At 31.9% G+C, this 10976-nt stretch overlaps 1 long non-coding RNA gene and 1 pseudogene across 1 annotated transcript; both read left to right on the forward strand.

The window, feature by feature from the left end:
• The first annotated feature begins 685 nt into the window (after positions 1 to 685).
• Positions 686 to 1688, forward strand: LOC112093649. Its single transcript, XR_002903149.1, has 2 exons — positions 686 to 732; positions 1399 to 1688. It is a non-coding gene; the product is annotated as an uncharacterized LOC112093649 (long non-coding RNA).
• A 2116-nt stretch (positions 1689 to 3804) lies between these two features.
• The window catches only part of LOC112093648, a 16004-nt pseudogene continuing 8832 nt past the window's right edge, over positions 3805 to 10976 (forward strand).

The raw sequence follows: 10976 nt of genomic DNA on the forward strand, positions 1-10976 counted from the left end.
TTCAATTTCACCTCCGATTGAAATTAGGGTTCGTTTATGATTTTGTTATTTTTGGTTAGCTATGAGCGCCGCCAGACGAATTTGGCCAAGAGGGCGGCTCGCGAGGCCAAGGAGGCTCCTGCTCAGCCTCAGCCCCCTAAGCGCAAAGTACACATTCGGAAGATAGGCATGTCTTCCTTTCTTCTCATTTGTGCTTTAGTTTTTGCTCTCATTGTCATTTTGTCAAACAGTTAGTGGGTTGGCAAGTTTCTTATTAGTTTTTAAAAATTGTTGATTTCTTCGGCCAAAGATCATCATACAAGCATGAATTTCTTTGTTTTCTTAGTTTATGGACTGATCTTAGATGTATAAACAAGCTATATAGCCTACACGTTTACTGATCTCATTGCCTTAAAAAAAAAAACCTAAACTCACAGAGAGATGGTAAGGAATTGATGTCTAAAAATGACTTTGGTTTTATTACTTCTTGACCGGTTTCAAGCCTCCAGCGCCAAAGGTAACTGCTAGATTTTGTGTGCGTGTGTGTGCGTACGTTTTTTTTTTTTTGTTGCGGAGAAAACTGAAGAGAAAAGAAAGGAAAGGAAAATAATTGATTTTTGAGAAGAATCCCAAATGTTTTGAACTGCTTCAGTATTTTGATTCTATTATTGAAAGCTCTTCATATGATATGTGAACTTGTACTGCAGTATACACATTTGAGGCTGGTATGTCAAACCAAGAACGTGCTTTCAGGTACATATACACCGTGGCTATGATGTTTAATTTGTGTATTATGACCTAGTTCCTTATATCGAGTGATATTTGAAGTTATGACAATAATATGTTGCCGGTGTATACCATTTCGCTTGGCATATTGTTAAACCTTTTCGGTTCAGAATTCCTTGGTAAGTATGCTTTGCTTCACTCTAACGGCCATCCCCACCAATATGTCGAAGTTAGCTAAACCTTGGTAGCGTAATTGTCATTGCCTATGAAGTTTGCTCCATACGTGGAACCTTAGGGCCACCACACATTCCTTACATCAAACTTCAAAATAACATAATAAGAGAAAGATCATTTCCTTCCTCTCTATTTTCCTCACCTTGGTTATATACCTTTCTTTTCTTCTCTCTTATCATACAAAGTATTAGATTTAACCATCAATGAGCTTTTGACATGTTTGTCTAGATGTGTGTTTGTCCATTATTCATGCTTTCCTGGTTTCTTTATTGAGCATCTATTGTACCCACGAGGCAATTGATATGCTTGCAGTTGGAAGTAACATTTTAGCATCTGCTGTAATGCCTCCTTTTGATTAAAATGATTGAAGGAGTGTTGTTAGAATTTTGATATGATACCATTAAGGATTTCCAATTCTAGATTATGGTGGTTTCATTTTTCCTTTTTATTTTTGTGCAGGAGATTTTCTTGTCCAACTTAAGAGAATTGAAGCCAGAACTTTGTATTACAGCAGCATATGGGAATATTTTACCTAAGAAATTTCTCAATATACCTCCATTAGGAGAAGATCCTATGCCACCGCCACCACCACTACCAGCCTCAGTTTGTTAGAGCGTTTAATTTTTGTAATATTAAGATTTTACTCGTATAATATTTGCATAAGTATTTGGGTTTGCTTAAGTATGAATTTTTTAGTATTTTGTTTGGATTCTAATATGTATTGAAATATTTAGAGATTTTTAAATTAATATTTGGTATTTTATTTGTATATATTATTTCAAAAAATACAGGTATATAAATTTGTCTTAGTTTTGGTGACCAAAAAGATTTAATAGTAACAAATTAGTTATTTGCTACTAAATATTTGGTACATGATTCTTGTTCTTTTCGTTATCAAATACATTTTGCTACAAAAAATTTGGTCTTTAAATCTCATATTTTTCGCTACTAAATACTTTTTGCTACCAAATATTTGGTTATCAAATCTCATATATTTTGCTATCAAATACAATTTGATACTAAATATTTGGTCCTTAAATCTCATGACTTTTGTTACCAAATAGCTTTTGTTACCAAATATTTAGTGACTGAATTGCATACTTTTTGTTACTAAATATATTTTGCTATCAAAATTTTAGTATCAGAAAACGCACACTTTTTGCTACCGAAATTTTTGATCCCCGAATATCATATATTTTACTACTAAATACATTTTGTTACTAAAAAAATTTTTAGTAGCAAAAACTATTTGCTACCAAAATTTTAGTAACTAATACTTTCTGCTACCCATTTTCTGGTACCAAAATTTTTTGGTAAGAAAAATATTTTGCTACCAAAAACAGGGCATTTGGTTACCAAATTTTTGGTAACAAAAAATTCAAATTCTTGTAGTGGGTATATAGTATGCATGTAAAAAATATAATTAGAAAAAGAAAATATGGGAGTGTTTCAGGTAAGATTCAAACTCAAAAATTCAACAAGGAGGTGGGTGATATTATTATTAAGCCAAGCCTGAAATCACATAAACAATTTCCTTTACAAGGATCATTCTTTAAAAAAATTAAAAGCAGTTAGCCATTAGTTCTTAAACTTTGAGCATACTGACGTTTTAATTCACGAACTTTCAATTTTGATATATTAGTCTTTAAATTTTCGTTTTATCGATAGTTTTGGTACTTAACACTAAAATTGATGAATGATTTCTGAAATTAACAAAAATAATGATGTGTCCATTGCATGATAGCTTAAGATTTTACAGAAATAATTGCGTTAAATGGAAAATCTTCTATTTGTTAGTATTAAAACTTGTAGAAAACTAATATTTTGCATTTACTATTGTTTGTAAAAAATTTTATTCTCATGCAACAAAGATGCAGTTATGTACATTAAATTTCAAAAATTGTTTGTTAATTTCAATTTTAAGGACTAAAATTGTCAAAAATAAAAAAAAATTTAGGAACTTATACATCAAAATTAAAAGTTTATGGACCAAAATGCCACCTTACTTAAAGTTCAAGTATCAACGCCAATAATCCTTTTATATGGGGGGTAACTTTTACGTTAGAATTAAACAAGCACAATAAATGCAACGATAAAGCGCAACACACAAATAAAAAAATAAAACCAATAGCATATAACTCATAACTAACTCACAATTAAATAACACTCTCTATAAATTATGTGGTGCTTTCAAGCATTTTAATTGTTAAGGGCCCTAACAATTATATTACCCTATTTGTTTATGTCTTTTTAAGTTTTGTATGACTTTTACATATTAGGGCATGTAAAATACTAATTTTACCTCTTTAAAGCCTTACATACGACGTGCACATGTCAAATTCTGTAAGTTTTTTAAAAAGTTTATCAAATGGATTAAATGCAATAGTGAGAGAATTGATTATCCAAATTAAGAATTTAAGAGATAATTTATTAAGTCACGACAAATTTAAGGGTAAGTGTTCTAAAAATCCTAATTAAGCTAAGCATTGTTATTGACTTACTAGTGCTTTATTACCGCATTTTTACGGTCACAAAACCATTATTCCAGCACCGCCGAACCCTCCAATTGTAGTTGGCATTACTTTATTATTTATTATTTCCACACGCGCATTAAAGTTAAAAGAAAAATAGTACGAGCTGATGACCCGCCAAACAAGGTGAGCCACGAGACGCGGTCGTTTCGCATTGGTCTAAAGTCCTTTTGTTTTGCTGACAACGCCTATGTGCTGTCACTGACTTATTGGTTTTTTATGCAAGTCATTGTACGATGATTTTTGACATGTTGCACATGACAACACAATTTTGTATTTTTCTTTTTTGGAAAGCATCATTCTCACTTGTATTACTTCCTTCGTTTAAGCCTTTTCAAGCTCCGTATGACTTTTAAAAAAACACAGATTATGTAAATATTTTAATCACTTTATTCCTTAAAATACAATATTTAAAAAAACAAAACCCCCAATTTTCCGTTTGGTGATGTTGTAGGAGGGCAAAAATGGTGAGAGAGAAAATTCAGATGAGAAGGATCGAGAATGCCACAAACAGGCAAGTGACTTTCTCGTAGAGACGAAATGGGTCGTTGAAGAAGGCTCACGAGCTCTCGGTTCTCTGCGATGTCGAGGTTGCGGTGATCATCTTCTCTCAGAAAGGCAGGCTCTATGAGTTCTCAAGCCCCGAGTATGTGTTCTTTTTTTCTTTTTTTTTTTTTTTTGGCTTTTTTTGAGGAATGATTCACGAAACCCATGTTTCTTTTTCGAGTACTTATATGTTTATTTACTTCGTAACATGTAAACATTAACTTCGTACTATGAAAATTTTGTCCCATAAAAGAAACAAGTATATATAATTGCTATTTGCCCTTCTTGTTGTTTGCTATAAGGTATGGGTTAATGCACTGATCATGGTGGAGTCTAGTGTGTGTGTATGTGTATATATACACGTGTGTGTGTTTGTATCTGTAAATTTTGTTTGACCGGTACCTAGCTCTTCAATACCATGTAGATTCTGCAAAATGATCCTTGCCCATTTGTTTATATATAATATTTAGTTTTTCCCTTCTCTTCAAGTACTTGATAATATCACTGCCTAGCTGTTGTGTTGTACCTGAAGATGCTTTTGTGTTGATCTTCTTGGAAAAATATCTTGATAGATTTTCTCTATTTCATTTCAAGTACTAATCACTTGATCTAATGCTTGTAAGATCATAAATCCGCTCGTCAAGTGCACCGTTGTACCTAGCCCTTGCTTCTAGTACTTATATAATTGCTAGTTTTCTTGGTGGCCATTTATTATATATGTGAGTGTGTGTATGTATATATGCCCTACAAAAGTTGCAATTACATCACGAATGACTATTATAAGTACTTGCTTTAGACGAGTTTTCTGATTGGAGATATTTCTTCTTCTTTCAGTATCTAGACGTACGTACGTTTAAAAGTCATTGAGAATCTAGAAGGGGGTTCATCATAGGTCAAAAAATCGTAATAATTACTAGGAGGTAAAAGGTGGTTTTTAACAAACATTCCGATCTAATTTTATATAAGATTTCTACTTGTTATTAGTTGTCTACGCTGTTCATATGGGAGGTGGCTGAGATTTTATGGAACTTTGGTTAACTTTCTGATTGTGATGCTTGTTAAAATGCCAATTAGAGTTTGTTATGTGGAGTCTATGTATGTTTCAGCTTTTGCTGACAACCCATCTGACGAAACTTATACCTCACTTAAAATGAAGGATTAATATATATATGCAAATCACATTACAAACTGTAAAATATACATGAGTTGGTTAGTTGTTAATTAGTACAGCCGAAGCTTATAAAAGTCGTCTTTATATGCAAGAGCAAGAGAAATTCCCTGTGTATACTATCCTTGAAACGAACCTTTAATGAAAATACATGAAACTTGTTATGAGAATTATAGACTACTAGACTCTAGAACTTTCTATACCCCAAAGCTCATACTTGCATGATCAAAAGCTTGGCCCCAAGAAAGTTAGTTATGATCACAAAAAATCACACTGCAAAAACTTTTTTTTTTCTTTTTTTTTTTTTACTTTTACTTCTTCACTTATCATGGTTACTTGGAGCTTCATGTGCTTGAATTCGGAGCTATAACTGTGCAATGCATGGCCTCACATAACTTTTAATGGAACCAAGGAGTACTAAAACATCATTTAATTATCAACTTGTGACTTAGGGTCTTTCATATTGTATTGTGTATTATTATTTAAACAAAAAATGAGATAGTGGAGTCCACATGCCAAATTGTGAATGCATAGAGTTACAAAGAGAGTGCTTTTTAGAGTGACAAAGAGTGATGCTAGCATTTCTCTGTACTCTTATAAGTGAATGCCATTTGAAGCATGGTTATATTTGGATCCCATTGGATTGGCCTTGTTTATGTTATCGGAGGAGTAACATCTAAATAGCATTTGTAACATGATACTAAAATCTATTTAAACTCTATAACATCTAGATAGCATTTGTAACATGATACTAGATAGCATTTGTAACATGACACTAAAGATCTATTTAAACTCTATAGTGAGTTGTGTGTGTGTGTGTCCCATTGGATTGGCCTTGTTTCTGTTATCGGAGGAGTAGCATCTAGATAGCATTTGTAACATGATACTAAAGATCTATTTAAACTCTATAGTGAGTTGTGTGTGTGTGAGAATAGAGCTCCGGATTTACATGAAATCCTTTGGAAACGAAATAAATTATGCTTTCAGCATTAACTAATTATATATGTACTTTTAGGTATGTTCACCATACCATAATGAAAAGTAATAGGAAAATATATAAACGTAAAAAGCAAAGAAAAGAAATGAGAATCGGGATTATTGATTTCCTACCTAGCTTATTTATTCGGAAAAGGATTCTAAACAATAATCTCTCTTTTTAGTGTTTACTAAAGTTTGAGATAGAAATCTTATCAATTCAATTAATAAAATTACCTTCTTTGTGATTCAATAATCATTGACTCGATAAAGGCCTATTAGTAAATTCAACAATTATTCAAAGTGACCTAGATTAATAACAACCAAAGTGGAGTTAGGTTTGACATTCCTTGCGTCATGTGTGCACCACTGAGTTCTTATTCCTGATTTTGTATGTATAGACATGTGTAGTTGCTAAGTTGGTAAAGATAAACACTACTCTTATTTCCTTTCTGTTCATTTGAAGTTAACATACCCTTAAAAGATTGAGTAAAGATCTGTCGTTTTTAAATATATTCCGAGAAAGTAATCTTAAATTAGATATTTTCCATGTAATTAGTTGTGGTTAAAAGTTCCATTTGGATCATGATGATTCACCTTCTTGGCATATACATGTTAGAGATTCTTGCTATTGGAAGTAAAAGTGGAAAACTTGTAACTAAGGACAGTTATATCAATCTATTATGTATAGACATGTGTAGTTGCTAAGTTGGTAGAGAGAAACACTACTCTTATTTCCTTTCCGTTCATTTGAAGTTAATATACCCTTAAAAGATAGAGTAAAGGTCTGTCCTTTTTAAATATATTCTGAGAAAGTATCTTAAATTAGATATTTTTCATGTAATTAATTGTGGTTAAAAGGTTCATTTGGATAATGATGATTCACCTTCTTGACATACACATGTTAGAGATTCATTCTATTGGAAGTAAAAGTAGAAAACTTGTAACTAAGGACAATTATATCAATCTATTATGTATAAACATGTGTAGTTGCTAAGTTGGTAAAGAGAAACACTGCTTTTATTTCCTTTCCGTTAATTTAAAGTTAACATACCCGTAAAAGATTGAGTAAAGTCTGTCCTTTTCAAATATATTATGAGAAAGTAATCTTAAACTAGATATTTTTCATGTAATATTAGTTGTGGTTAAAAGGTTCATTTGGATCTTGATGATTCACCTTGTTGGCATATACATGTTAGAGAGTCATGCTACTAGAAGTAAAAGTGGAAAACTTGTGACCAAGGAAACTTATATCAATCTATTATGTATAGACATGTGTAGTTGCTAAGTTGGTAAAGAGAAACACTATTCTTATTTTCTTTCCGTTCATTTGAAGTTAACATACCCTTAAACGATTGAGTAGAGATTTGTGCTTTTCAAATATATTTCGAGAAAGTAATCTTAAATTAGATATTTTTCATGTAATTAGTTGTGGTTAAAAGGTTCATTTGGATCATAGTGATTCACCTTCTTGGCATATACATGTTAGAGATTCGTGCTACTAGAAGTAAAACTGGAAAACCTGTAACTAAGGACAATTATAGCAATCTATTATGTATTGACATGTGTAGTTGCTAAGTTGGTAAAGAGAAACACTATTCTTATTTCCTTTTCGTTCATTTGAAGTAAACACACCCTTAAACGATTGAGTAAAGATCTGTCCTTTTAAAATATATTCTGAGAATGTAATCTTAAATTATATATTTTCCATGTAATTAATTGTGGTTAAAAGGTTCATTTGGATCATGATGATTCACCTTCTTGGCATATACATGTGAGAGATTCATGCTATTAGAAGTAAAAGTGGAAAATTTATAACTAAGGACAATTATATCAATCTCTTATTTATAGACATGTGTAGTTGCTAAGTTGGTGTAGAGAAACACTATTATTTCCTTTCCGTTCATTTGAAGTTGACATACCCTTAAACGATAGTGTAAAGATTTGTGCTGTTCAAATATATTCCGAGAAAGTAATCTTAAATTAGATATTTTTCATGTAATTAGTTGTGGTTAAAAGGTTCCTTTGGATCATGATGATTCACCTTCTTGGCATATACATGTTATAGATTCATGCTATTAGAAGTAATAGTACTGAAAAACTTGTAACTAAGGACAATTATATCAATCTATTATGTATAGACATGTGTAGTTGCTAAGTTGGTAAAGGGAAACACTACTCTTATTTCTTTTCTGTTCATTTGATGTTAACATATCTTTAAACGATTGAGTAAAGATCTGTCCTTTTTATATATTCCGAGAAAGTAATCTTAAATTGGACATTTTTCATGTAATTAGTTGTGGTTAAAAGGTTCCTTTGAATCATGCTGATTCACCTTCTTAGCATATACATGTTAGAGATTCATGCCATTAGAAGTAAGAGTGGAAAACTTTTAACTAAGGACAATTATATCAATCTATTATGAATTTTCATGATAAATATGTTTACTAATCTCTGACTATTACACTTGTCAGTGGAAAAAATTTAATTATGTACCAACCTTATCGGTAAGAGTGTTAATTCGACGGACTATTGTCAGATTTTGTTTCTATTCTTGCAAGAATTAAGTTCCGCGAACTGTGAAAACCAAAGTCTCACTTAATCCACTTTTGTTAGATTTTCGATGTTAAATATCACGTCTTAGTTATGTATGGGGTTTAGTTGATGGCAAAATGGCAAAGCCAGTTTTTGAGGGATTGTGGTGGTTGGTTCCCTCTGTCTTCTTCGATGAAATAAAAGAAAGCCCTAGTCTTAATCAAAAACTTAAACCAGCGCCAAAAAAAAAAAAAAAAAAGTGAAAAAAATACGAAGTTGTGCTATGTTGAAGAACTCTGGTCGAACTCTGACACTGGAAGAAGAAAAGGCTTTTGATTAACAGCTTTGAACTAGACTTTCGTTTTCTTAGTTTTATTTGTTCTTAAACTAGAGTTTTATTTTCGCAGTTTGCTTGTATTTTATTTCCAGTTGCTTGTTGGTGTTTGTTAGTCTGTGCGTTGTTGTTTTTGTTTCTTCTTGGAAGTGATTTTGATTCTTTGTCTGTGGCTGCAGCTTTAGTTGTTGATATGTTGGAGTAGTTGTTTTTCCTACTCCTCTTTTGTAGCTTATTTTCCTCTATAATGAAGCTCATTTCAGCTAAGGAAAAAAAAAGAAAAAAAAAAGAAGCTTTGAATGAAAAATGCTTGAATTGATTAGGAAACAATATAGACTAAGGAACTTTTTTTTTTGGAACTTGTAAGATTTTTTCCTTTAATATTAGGAAACTAACTTACCGTTATAGTGGCCCATATCTTCCACTTTGTAGGGACGCGAATAACGTTCGAAAACCGTCCATAACCGCTGCCCACGTGTTGTGCACGATTAAGAATACTCTGTGATGGACAGAGTATATATATATATATATACGAGTGCATTTCCTTCCGGTTGGTCCCTAAGCCTTTCAATCTTATTCAGTAAAATACACCATCTATTTGAGATTGAGTGAGGATTAGAAGCGCCAAATCCGAGTTAAATATCTGTCGAGCGTAAGAAGTTATCAATGGCCGGAGGTATGCTTTCAATTCAATTCTATTCCGCAATATTGATCTAAATGCTATTGAGTTTGTTAGAAGCATGTTTAGATTGTTTCAGATTTAGTTTACATTTGGTATCAGAGCCTTAATTACTTCTGCCTTGATGTTACTTTGTTTTCCAAGAGAAACTCTGTTTACGCCGAAAAAAAATTTTCAGAAACTTTTTCAATTTGAAAAATTGAAATAATGATTTTCTTTGTTTTTTGATGTAAAATGAGATTAGAAATCATTAAGAAATTAGATTTCTAACATTTCTGCAATTTGAAACATCAATTTTGGTGTATTAAACATATATAACGAACTGGGTCAAAATTCAGATAGCAACCGGGTCGAAATCGACCCGTCTGGAGGTTGAAGAAGACATCCCAGGTGCTTGAAACGACAAGTCGTTTTCATTCACTGTGCAAAATAATGGGATGTCGTTTTTGGCAAAAAATGTCGTTTTTTTGGGCTTCAGTTTTTCAAAAAAAAAAAAAAAGTTTTTTTTTGGAACGGATTTTTGGGTTCTATTTACAGAATTTATATGAATTATTTTTGTGCATAAAATCAAATCTCGAGTGATTCATATAATTTTAATTAATTAAGGAGTAGCCACAGCATCTTTAATTATACAAAATTATATATTAAGTGCTTTAGGATCACATTATGACATTAATTGTGGTTAGTCATTTTGAATATAACGAATTTTATCTCACAGGAATTTTTGTTATATTTATATGACTAATTAGGATAGAATATCAAATTATATTTCTTAATTTACCCACAGGAATTAAGAAAAGGAACATAATTTAATAGTTTTATCATAAGGATTATGAGTGGATCTAATTGAATAGGACTTTAGCCCACAGGCAAGTTTTATGACACTAGATTTATGATTTACATTGGTAAAACATGATTTAACATATTAGTCTCAATTTGGATAATAAGCATGTATATTTAATTTTTGCAGTCATGCAACCTGCAAATTTCTCTGATATAAAATGTGACATTCCCGAACTAAAGGGTGACAACTATAAGGTATGGAAGGAGAGGATTCTTCTTCATTTGGGGTGGATGGATATTGACTATGCTATTCGGAGGGCTGACCCCCCTGCCATTACTGCGACCAGTCAACCTGATGATGTTGACCGGTATGAGAAATGGGATCATCTAATCGCCTTTGTGTCATGTTTATAAAAACAAAGATCTCTGCTGGCATCCGTGGTTCGGTCGATCAGCATGACAAAGTCAAGGAATTACTGAAGGCTG

Source organism: Morus notabilis, unplaced genomic scaffold (assembly GCF_000414095.1).
Source record: "Morus notabilis unplaced genomic scaffold, ASM41409v2 Scaffold575, whole genome shotgun sequence".
NCBI lineage: Eukaryota > Viridiplantae > Streptophyta > Magnoliopsida > Rosales > Moraceae > Morus > Morus notabilis.